Raw genomic sequence first — 11,889 nt, forward strand, 5'->3', positions numbered from 1 at the left:
CTGCGTTCACGGTCTTGTGTGGATTTGGAACACATCGGTTTTTAGGTATAGGTGTTAAACTTTACAATCTTGCGTATTTTCCAGTTTTTAAACATCGAAAATGACCAAGAGTGGTCCAGAATTACTTGTAATAGACATCTTTAGCATCACTTTATTTACAGGTATCAAGACAACACAGTGGAGAGAAAGTGTTGAGTCATTATCTATCAAAGGACCCACGTTTCCTGAAAGCAACATCATGTGAGGACTGATTGTTCTCCTGTCACTCACAATTCCACGCCCCTCTCAATCGAAGCCACGCCCTCCCACACCAGAACGGGCCAAAAGTTTGAAACTAAAAAAAATAAGATCTGAAAGTGAAAAAAAGATCTGAAGGTGAAAAAAATAAATATGAATGAAAATAAATTATTTGATCAAAACAATTACAGAGCTGAATCAAAAATGTATTTAAACTGAAAAATATATTATCTTACACTTTTTATTTTGATAATACTTTTTAAATGATTATAAAATTCAAGAACAAACATTGAATTTTCAGTTTTAAAATGTATTTTTTCAACTCTTTTTTATTTTCAGATTACAAAACTTTGTCCAGCCTGTTAGTGAAAAGTCACACAAGGTGTGAAACACTGATAGAGGAATATATTCATTACACACTTGTTTACCAGGTTTTTAAATTTCAGCTTAATTCTAATTTATATATGTGTATCGCAATCTTCAACATCTGATACCTACAATTGAATTCCATAGTATGTGGTGAGTAGCCTACTGCCTCCGGCAGTACTCACAAACGTGGGTCATCTGTACTGCTGGTGAATCCGCAGCCTGACCGCAGCGAAAGTTCTGCATGCACTAAAACGTCTACGGCGTATCTGCGTGCTCCTAAATTCGTACTGAGGCAGTACTTACGACGTACGGATCTCCAAATTTAGCCCACGTTTTTGCAAGTAGACTGCACGCACGTGCAAGTACGGCAGGTGGTGACCACGGCTTAATGGACTGATGCAGCAGGTGGCAGCAATGCACCAAAAAGGATCGCGGCTGCCGGTAAACACCAAAGAAGAAGAACGCCATAGAAGAAGAAGTCAGTTTGTGTCGGAGTGACGAAGCGGATTCTTTACAGCGGATTTTCAGGTACGAGATTTAAAACGCTGAATCAGACAAGAAGGAGCAGGTGGATGGTTTAACAACAACAGTAATAATAATAATATCATCCAACAGCAGCACTGATACGGGATTCGGCGGCTAATAGGTAGCAGCGTTAGCATTAGCAGTCAATGTCTCTATTTTAATTTGACCCTCGGCGCCACACGAAGATACGGAATGGGGCCTAAAATTACAGTGAATTTCGTTACATGCACTCAGTTATGACAAAACCAACTTTATATCATATATTACTCGCATAATAAAATGTATTTAACACAGAATTGATGGGTGTGGAGGGACTGTCCTGGACGAGACGTTCGACGGTGACGGGGGTGGTCCCCATATTTAAAAAAAAAAGGGGCACCAGAGAGTGTGTGCCAACTACAGTGGCATCACACTACTCAGCCTCCCTGGTAAAGTTTGCGCCAGGGTGCTGGAAAGGAGAGTTCGGCTGATAGTCGAACCTCTGATTGAATAGGAACAATGCGGGTTCCGTCCTGGTCGTGGAACAACCGACCAGCTCTTCACTCTCACAAGGATCCTGGAGGGTGCCTGGGAGTATGCCCATCCAGTGTACATGTGTTTAGTGGACTTGGAGAAGCCGTATGATCGGGTATCCCGGGAGATACTGTGGGAGTAAGGGGGTCCCTTCTCATGGTCGTCCAATCTCTGTACTCACAAAGCGAGAGCTGTGCTCGGGTGCTCAGCAGTAAGTCAGACTCATTTCCGGTGGAGGTTGGCCTCCTCCAAGGCTGTGCCTTGTCACCAATCCCATTCATGATATTCATGGACAGGATATCGAGGCGTAGGTGGGGGAGGAGGGTCTCATCACTGCTTTTTGCAGATGATCTGGTTAGGGCAGCAGCTATCGATTATTTTAGTAATCAAGTATTCTATCAATTATTCTGGCGATTAATCAAGTAATCAGATAAAAAGTACTTTTGCATTTTTAAACATCGTCAATAGTCCAGGGCTTTCCCTCCTAAGGAATGGCACAATGTCGCTGCGCCAAAGTCTTGACATTTTGCTGAAATGGCGACGGGATGTGTCTTTGTTTTGTTTTATTAACCATATTTCACGTGATTTTTTTTTTTTATCCCTCTCTCTATGATTCAGCAGATGTATTTCAGCTGGAGGTTGAACATGCACCCTCAATGTCAGTTTTTCTTTTAATTTAATTTATTTAACTATGTATTTTATTACAGTGTTTGTGGAGTGTTGTGTCTTGCCCAAAAAAGTGAAAATTAAAAAGCGAAACACTCAGTGCAAGTCTGAACAAAACACAGTTGAAAGAGTGGACTTTTGCTGAGAGGATCTTCTTTCAGAAGCTGTTTGTCAGTGTGGCCGGGGACGGAGCTGTAGCTGTATGAGGGGCTCCCCTCACACTGGGCAGAGAGACAGCAGCTGGCCGCTGGGCGAATAGTCACCCCCTATGTGTGGTTTTTAAAAATAGACAAGCACGCTGCTTTGCTTTAAATGCACAGTAGGTCTATTTCAGATGAGCAGTGTGGACTGTCTTTCTCTTAAAAAGTTATTTTTTACTCTGTGTCACGTTGGAAAGGTGTAGCTATCGTTGTCTAATTTGATTAGCTGTTATGCTCTAGTCTCTTGTTTTTTTGTTTTTTTTCTGGGGACGTTGCAGCGCCAGCCTGGCATATGTTGGCTTCATCAGCCTGTGATCTCCAGCACTCACTGGGTCGGTTCGCAGCCAAGTGTGAAGCGGCTAGGATGAGGATTAGCACCTCTAAATCTGAGGCCATGGTGTGAGAGGTTTTTGGCCTTACGTGGTTTCAGTTGGGCTATTAAGGTTTGTATTTCATGACATTAATTAGGGCTGAAACGATTAGTCGAGTAACTCGAATAATTTGATTACAAAAGATGTTTGAGGCAAATTCTGTGCCTCAAAGCTCTGTTCAACGTTGTAATACATATGCCAGGCCTTTGTGTGGCGCTGTAACATCTGCAGAAAAAAAACCCCAGAAGACTAGAGCATGCGCATAAGACGTGTAAGAGCTAATCAATTTAGCACCAAAAAGTACAGCTTTCCAACCTGACACACGGAGTAAAATAAAGCCTTTTAAGAGCAAAAGGGTCCACACTGATCATCTGAAATAGAGTGTGACACAGGAGTAGATTTTCACTGCTGTCCCGTCCCAATCCCAGGCCAGAGTAAAAAAAAAAAAAAAAATCTGTCCCGGCCCGCTCCCATTCAGAATGACTCCTGCTTCTGTACCGCTCCCATTTTTTTCCTTCTTCTAGTTTTTAGGCAATACACCGAATTTGATTTGATCTTCTCCCCATTTTTTTTTTTTTTTTTTTTTTACATTACTTTGTGTTCTGCAGTTTTATTTCAGAAGATAGCAGAACAGGGAGAGTTCATCTGTGGTAATACAGGGAGGCACTTACTGCCTAAATCCAAATAAAAAAACTTCACTAAAAGACACAAAACATAAATAATGCATGGCGTGTGGTCTTATAGTTTTTCAAAATGTGGTGATGGACACGTAATGATCCTGACATTTACTTTGTCTTCTATTTCTGTAACTGCAGACTGTATGAAACCAACATATTTCATGTTTTGTGAGGTCAGCTTTATTTTTATTTATATTTTGTTAATATATATCCATTCCTACATTTAAGGCCTGCAACATTTTCCAAGAAAAAAAAAGGTTGGGACAGACAGTTTATTCTAAATGTAAGTATTAATGAATAATTTTTACAGCCAGTTTTCTTGAGAAATGTTAGGGGATGAAAACATGAACATTTCCAACTCACTGAATATTTTTTGATTTCATTTATATCAATCATTCAGAAATACAAACAGTGTGGTACTTTATGGTAAATCTATGTCAGGTAGGCAGTAGAGCCCGACCGATATGGATTTTTTGAGGCCGATGCCGATATTTGGCTGAAACAAAATGCCGATAATCGATAAATCGGCTGATTTGCCGATAGCCAATAAATCAGCCGATAGTGAATCTGAATGTTTCAACCTCTTAGCAGTAAACGAAAGTTTTTCATGCTAGAAATAAGGTCTACACAATGTGGGCTTAATAAAAAGCGTGACCGACGCAACGAAGCACATTTGACACATTACTACATAAACTGAGTTAATCAAACAGAGTTGAACTGAAACGGATGAAATGTAGCATGAATGTAATAGCAAAGTTATTACAAATAGCATCCTTATAAACTTGTACGGTTTTGTCAGCCGATCAGTGCAGTGTGACGGCTACCTACAGGGGCCGGTGATGAACACATTTAAACAGGGGTGTAAGCAGCTCAGTGGAATGGAGTCAGAGCTCCATCTACTGGACAAACGGTGCAAGGACATCTTACATTGCCGACACAAACATTATTTCAGTAACTGTTCTGTTTGAGAAATTATCGGCGTTCTATCTGCAAAATTTCGGCCAATAGTGAGCCCTTTGAAAAGGGCTTATATAGGGTGATAATATCGGCCGGCCGATATATCGGTCGGGCTGTAGTAGGCAGTTCTCAAAAAATAAATGTCCAGGCTAGAAGAACTCAAGTGAGGGAAGCCACCAAGACACAACTCTGGAAGAACTTTTGGCTTCTGTGGGTGTGAGTGGAGAAACTGGGAATAGTGCAACATTTTTATTTTTATCTTCATTTTATATACAGTCCCAACTTTTTGTCTGATGTGTGGTTGTTTCTGAAATTTCAGAACTGCTATAAAGAAAAGTGTGAACATTTTATTGTTTTTTTAAAACTGTAGAATAAACGCAAACACCAAACTCATATATTATGTATATGTGTGTGTATGTATATATATATTAGGGGTGTCACGATTCTCCAAATCCTTGATTCGATTTTATTTTCGATTTTAGGGTCACGATTTGATTCGATTCTCGATTTTCTTTTTCTTACAACAGTGAGGCCTATGCCAGTTTTAGATTAGTCTATGATCAGTCATTGATTTGATTCATCAAAGTTTGGCTTGGTATAAGTGATACTTTTTGTAATACATCACATTAGGCATTAATGGTAAAATTTTAATAATTTAATTAAGATATAATGTAACAATCTTCTCAGTCAAGTGGAACAACAAAAACAAATATAACAATAATAACAAAAATTAGAGGTCACAGAGGGTAGCTGCCATCTAGTGGCTTTTTTTTTGGTAGCAGCACTGTGCACTATAAAAATAGCAATGTGCAACATAACAAAATAATAAAAAAAAATACAGTAACAGTCATGTGCAAAGTAATAGAACAATTAGAGCCATAACAAACTAAACTCTATCCTACAACAGTTGAACATAAAAAAATAAAACTTTTGTTCCCTGAGAATGACAACTGTCATTTTTCTTTAACTAAGGTATAACTTTATGTGGAGAGAAAGATGCTCCTTAAGGTACCAAAACTATTAACATATTTGTGGCTAGACAAGACAACAGTTATTTTTATATTTTCAAGTTTTTGTTTAAGAAGATGAGAATGTCCACATTCTCTGGAGAAAGGGCTGCTCTATGAGCAGTCACAATGTCCCCTGCTGTGGAGAACACTCTCTCACTTGCTACACTTGTTGCTTGCACAGCAAGATAATGTTTGGAAAGCTTGGACAAATTTGGGTACTGATGCTCATTGTTTTTCCACCATTTCAGTGGATTTGCATCCACAGAAATTACTTTTGCCATCCTGTATAGCTCAATCTCCTCCTTGACAACATCAGGCCATGATTTTGGTGTTGTTGATGTAGTGGAGGCTGTGCTATAAAAGTCACCAAACAGTTCACTGAGTGTGATTCTCTTTGCTGGGGAGCTGCCTTCACTGGATGCTGCAGTTTCTGGGTTCTCTGCATGGTATTGGCTGGTCGCATTTCCTGAGGCCTGAGTCTAAAAAAGAATATAAATTTATAAATGTATCAGTATTTCAATTACAAGATAAATTTGCATCACTATTAATAGCTGACATTTCATCATATGAATTTCAATTGGTCACATACCTGTGTGGGATGCTTTTGTAGAATTTTCTCAGCCAGACTGTTGAATATCTCTTTCCGAGAGGGGTCATCCAGATGGGGTAAAGACTTGAACCGAGGGTCCAAGGCAGTGCTCTCATTCAGGAACTGTTGAAGACTGAGATCTGAATACCTCCCTTCAATGTTGGTTGCTATAGCAGATTTAACATCCTTCACAATCTGTGAATCTGTGCCAGTATGTTTCATTGTTGTGAGAATGGAGTGTTTGAGTGGCAGGATCATAGACACAGTGGGCTGCTGTTCTGAGCTCAATAGAGTTGTGATTGTTTTCATGGGCTTCAGAACCTCAACCACATCCTCCAGAACAGTCACATCTTGATCAGAGAGTGTGATGAGATCTTTGGCATTCTTTTTAACATCTTTTTCTGTGAGTGCAGAATAAACAGCAGCTTGTTGCTCTAAGTAGCGTTTGAGCATGTCATAGCTGGAGTTCCACCTTGTAGTGACGTCTTGAATCAGCTTGTGAGAAGGAAGCTGGAGCATCTCTTGTTTGGCCTTTAAGACAACTGCTGCAGTCGTGCTCTTATGAAAGAAGGTGACGACTCTCCTGACTTTGCTCAACAGACGAGAAATCTGGTTTACTCCCAACCCCTTCTGGGATGCCAGGTTTACTGTGTGTGCAAAACACCCTATATGTGGTGACAGTCCAGCTGCATTTGAGGCATTGACAATGTTTTTGGCATTATCAGTGGTCACAGGGATGGTTGTATTTTGTTTATCCAGTTTCCATTCTAATACTTGGCCCCACAAATCTTAGAAACATGGTGTCTAACCAGATCCTTACTGTGGATGGCATTACTCTGACCTCTAGCAATACTGTGAGAAATCTTGGAGTCATTTTTGATCAGGATATGTCATTCAAAGCACATATTAAACAAATGTACTCAACAAAAATATAAACGCAACACTTTTGGTTTTGCTCCCATTTTGTATGAGATGAACTCAAAGAGCTAAAACTTTTTCCACATACACAATATCACCATTTCCCTCAAATATTGTTCACAAACCAGTCTAAATCTGTGATAATGAGCACTTCTCCTTTGCTGAGATAATCCATCCCACCTCACAGGTGTGCCATATCGAGATGCTGATTAGACACCATGATTAGTGCACAGGTGTGCCTTAGACTGCCCACAATAAAAGGCCACTCTGAAAGGTGCAGTTTTATCACACAGCACAATGCCACAGATGTCGCAAGATTTGAGGGAGCGTGCAATTGGCATGCTGACAGCAGAAATGTCAACCAGAGCTGTTGCTCGTGTATTGAATGTTCATTTCTCTACCATAAGCCGTCTCCAAAGGCGTTTCAGAGAATTTGGTAATACATCCAACCAGCCTCACAACTGCAGACCACGTGTAACCACACCAGCCCAGGACCTCCACATCCAGCATGTTCACCTCCAAGATCGTCTGAGACCAGCCACTCGGACAGCTGCTGAAACAATCGGTTTGCATAACCAAAGAATTTCTGCACAAACTGTCAGAAACCGTCTCAGGGAAGCTCATCTGCATGCTCGTCGTCCTCATCGGGGTCTCGACCTGACTCCAGTTCGTCGTCGCAACTTCGCACAGCAATTGAAGAGGAGTGGACCAACATTCCACAGGCCACAATTGACAACTTGATCAACTCTATGCGAAGGAGATGTGTTGCACTGCATGAGGCAAATGGTGGTCACACCAGATACTGACTGGTATCCCCCCTGCAATAAAACAAAACTGCACCTTTCAGAGTGGCCTTTTATTGTGGACAGTCTAAGGCACACCTGTGCACTAATCATGGTGTCTAATCAGCATCTTGGTATGGCACACCTGTGAGGTGGGATGGATTATCTCAGCAAAGGAGAAGTGCTCACTATCACAGATTTAGACTGGTTTGTGACCAATATTTGAGGGAAATGGTGATATTGTGTATGCGAAAAAGTTTTAGATCTTTGAGTTCATCTCATACAAAATGGGAGCAAAACCAAAAGTGTTGCGTTTATATTTTTGTTGAGTGTATGTATATGTAAATGGGGAATCTTCTTCACAGACTAAAGTTAATTATGGAGTTCCACAAGGTTCTGTGCTAGGACCAATTTTATTCACTTTATACATGCTTCCCTTAGGCAGTATTATTAGACGGTATTGCTTAAATTTTCATTGTTACGCAGATGATACCCAGCTTTATCTATCCATGAAGCCAGAGGACACACACCAATTAGCTAAACTGCAGGATTGTCTTACAGACATAAAGACATGGAAACCTCTAATTACCTGCTTTTAAACTCAGATAAAACTGAAGTTATTGTACTTTTCCCCACAAATCTTAGAAACATGGTGTCTTACCAGATCCTTACTCTGGATGGCATTACCCTGACCTCTAGTAATACTGTGAGAAATCTTGGAGTCATTTTTGATCAGGATATGTCATTCAAAGCGCATATTAAACAAATATGTAGGACTGCTTTTTTGCATTTACGCAATATCTCTAAAATCAGAAAGGTCTTGTCTCAGAGTGATGCTGAAAAACTAATTCATGCATTTATTTCCTCTAGGCTGGACTATTGTAATTCATTATTATCAGGTTGTCCTAAAAGTTCCCTAAAAAGCCTTCAGTTAATTCAAAATGCTGCAGCTAGAGTACTGACGGGGACTAGAAGGAGAGAGCATATCTCACCCATATTGGCCTCTCTTCATTGGCTTCCTGTTAATTCTAGAATAGAATTTAAAATTCTTCTTCTTACTTATAAGGTTTTGAATAATCAGGTCCCATCTTATCTTAGGGACCTTGTAGTACCATATCACCCCAATAGAGCGCTTCGCTCTCAGACTGCAGGCTTACTTGTAGTTCCTAGGGTTTGTAAGAGTAGAATGGGAGGCAGAGCCTTCAGCTTTCAGGCTCCTGTCCTGTGGAACCAGCTCCCAATTCAGATCAGGGAGACAGACACCCTCTCTACTTTTAAGATTAGGCTTAAAACTTTCCTTTTTGCTAAAGTTTATAGTTAGGGCTGGATCAGGTGACCCTGAACCATCCCTTAGTTATGCTGCTATAGACGTAGACTGCTGGGGGGTTCCCATGATGCACTGTTTCTTTCTCTTTTTGCTCTGTATGCACCACTCTGCATTTAATCATTAGTGATCGATCTCTGCTCCCCTCCACAGCATGTCTTTTTCCTGGTTCTCTCCCTCAGCCCCAACCAGTCCCAGCAGAAGACTGCCCCTCCCTGAGCCTGGTTCTGCTGGAGGTTTCTTCCTGTTAAAAGGGAGTTTTTCCTTCCCACTGTAGCCAAGTGCTTGCTCACAGGGGGTCGTTTTGACCGTTGGGGTTTTACATAATTATTGTATGGCCTTGCCTTACAATATAAAGCGCCTTGGGGCAACTGTTTGTTGTGATTTGGCGCTATATAAAAAAATTGATTGATTGATTGAATACTGCTTCCTTTAGCACTTCTGCCAAATTATCACTTGTGTGTGATTCATAGATAGGGCGAGTTTGAAGTACTGGACTTTCAATCTCCCAGTCATTATTGACGTAGTGTGCTGTCACTGTAATGTAGCTCTCAGTTGCTCTTGAGGTCCAGCCATCTGTTGTTATGGCAACTAACTCCGCAGTGCTTAGACCCCTCAAAACTTTTTCTTTAGCATCTTCATACATGGAGGGCAACAATTTGGTTGTAAGATGCGATCTGCTGGGAATACTGTAGCGCGGCTCAAGTACGCTAATTAAATGTTTAAACCCAGCGTTTTCCACCACTGAATAAGGCTGCAGGTCTGCTGCTATGAATAGCCCTATAGCGTTAGTTATTGCTTTAGCGCGAGCTGAGGTCTGTGCAAGTTTCATTCCAAACGAAGAGTCAATAGTTGGCTGGACCAATGATGATGTTTTTCCAGCCAAATCAACATCTTTGTGATGAAGGCGAATGTGTCCAGCCATGTTCGTTGTGTTTCCCGTAGCCGGGTAAGGCACACGCGTGTAGCACATTTTACACACTGTTGTCTTCTTGTCGACAACACGAACGCTGTCGACATAACTCACCGCGAACGCAAAATATTTCCATACTGCTGATTTAAGAGAAGCAGGAGCGGCTTCCAGCTCCAGTAAGGCGTCCTTATCTGCACTTGCCATGGTGACATACTCTGCAGGTTAGCAAACTAGCGGCGTCGGCTACAGTGTACTGCGTCGCGTGCGTGCTTGCATAGCTTAGGGGGCTGGATCATCGATCCCCTTTTTGACTTCGAGGCTTGAGACCATGATGTAATTGCGATCGATTTCGATGAAATATCGAAATCGTGACACCCCTAATATGTATGTATATATATGTATATGTATATGTGTGTATGTATATGTATATGTGTGTATGTATATGTATATGTGTGTATGTATATGTATATGTGTGTATACACTCAACAAAAATATAAACGCAACACTTTTGGTTTTGCTCCCATTTTGTATGAGATGAACTCAAAGATCTAAAACTTTTTCCACATACACAATATCACCATTTCCCTCAAATATTGTTCACAAACCAGTCTAAATCTGTGATAGTGAGCACTTCTCCTTTGCTGAGATAATCCATCCCATCTCATAGGTGTGCCATATCAAGATGCTGATTAGACACCATGATTAGTGCACAGGTGTGCCTTAGACTGCCCACAATAAAAGGCCACTCTGAAAGGTGCAGTTTTGTTTTATTGGGGGGGGGGGGTACCAGTCAGTATCTGGTGTGACCACCATTTGCCTCATGCAGTGCAACACATCTCCTTCGCATAGAGTTGATCAGGTTGTCAATTGTGGTCTGTGGAATGTTGGTCCACTCCTCTTCAATGGCTGTGCGAAGTTGCTGGATATTGGCAGGAACTGGTACACGCTGTCGTATACGCCAGTCCAGAGCATCCCAAACATGCTCAATGGGTGACATGTCCGGTGAGTATGCCGGCCATGCAAGAACTGGGACATTTTCAGCTTCCAAGAATTGTGTACAGATCCTTGCAACATGGGGCCGTGCATTATCCTGCTGCAACATGAGGTGATGTTCTTGGATGTATGGCACAACAATGGGCCTCAGGATCTCGTCACAGTATCTCTGTGCATTCAAAATGCCATCAATAAAATGCACCTGTGTTCTTCGTCCGTAACAGACGCCTGCCCATACCATAACCCCACCGCCAACATGGGCCACTCGATCCACAACACTGACATCAGAAAACCGCTCACCCACACGACGCCACACACGCCATCTGCCCTGGACAGTGTGAACCAGGATTCATCCGTGAAGAGAACACCTCTCCAACGTGCCAAATGCCAGCGAATGTGAGCATTTGCCCACTCAGGTCGGTTACGATGACGAACTGGAGTCAGGTCGAGACCCCGATGAGGACGACGAGCATGCAGATGAGCTTCCCTGAGACGGTTTCTGACAGTTTGTGCAGAAATTCTTTGGTTATGCAAACCGATTGTTTCAGCAGCTGTCCGAGTGGCTGGTCTCAGACGATCTTGGAGGTGAACATGCTGGATGTGGAGGTCCTGGGCTGGTGTGGTTACACGTGGTCTGCGATTGTGAGGCTGGTTGGATGTACTGCCAAATTCTCTGAAACGCCTTTGGAGACGGCTTATGGTAGAGAAATGAACATTCAATACACGAGCAACAGCTCTGGTTGAAATTCCTGCTGTCAGCATGCCAATTGCACGCTCCCTCAAATCTTGCGACATCTGTGGCATTGTGCTGTGTGATAAAACTGCACCTTTCAGAGTGGCCTTTT

At 41.8% G+C, this 11,889-nt stretch overlaps 1 protein-coding gene across 1 annotated transcript in view; it reads left to right on the forward strand.

Annotated features, from left to right (window-relative positions):
• The first annotated feature begins 1,054 nt into the window (after positions 1-1,054).
• ttc1 (tetratricopeptide repeat domain 1) overlaps positions 1,055-11,889 on the forward strand; it is a 76,719-nt gene continuing 65,884 nt past the window's right edge. The window contains exon 1 of the mRNA XM_034177550.1: positions 1,055-1,134. The gene's annotated coding sequence lies outside the window, so the exon portion shown is untranslated. The remainder of the gene's footprint in view (positions 1,135-11,889) is intronic.

The sequence above is a fragment of the Thalassophryne amazonica genome, chromosome 9 (genome assembly GCF_902500255.1).
Source record: "Thalassophryne amazonica chromosome 9, fThaAma1.1, whole genome shotgun sequence".
In the NCBI taxonomy this organism is placed as follows: domain Eukaryota; kingdom Metazoa; phylum Chordata; class Actinopteri; order Batrachoidiformes; family Batrachoididae; genus Thalassophryne; species Thalassophryne amazonica.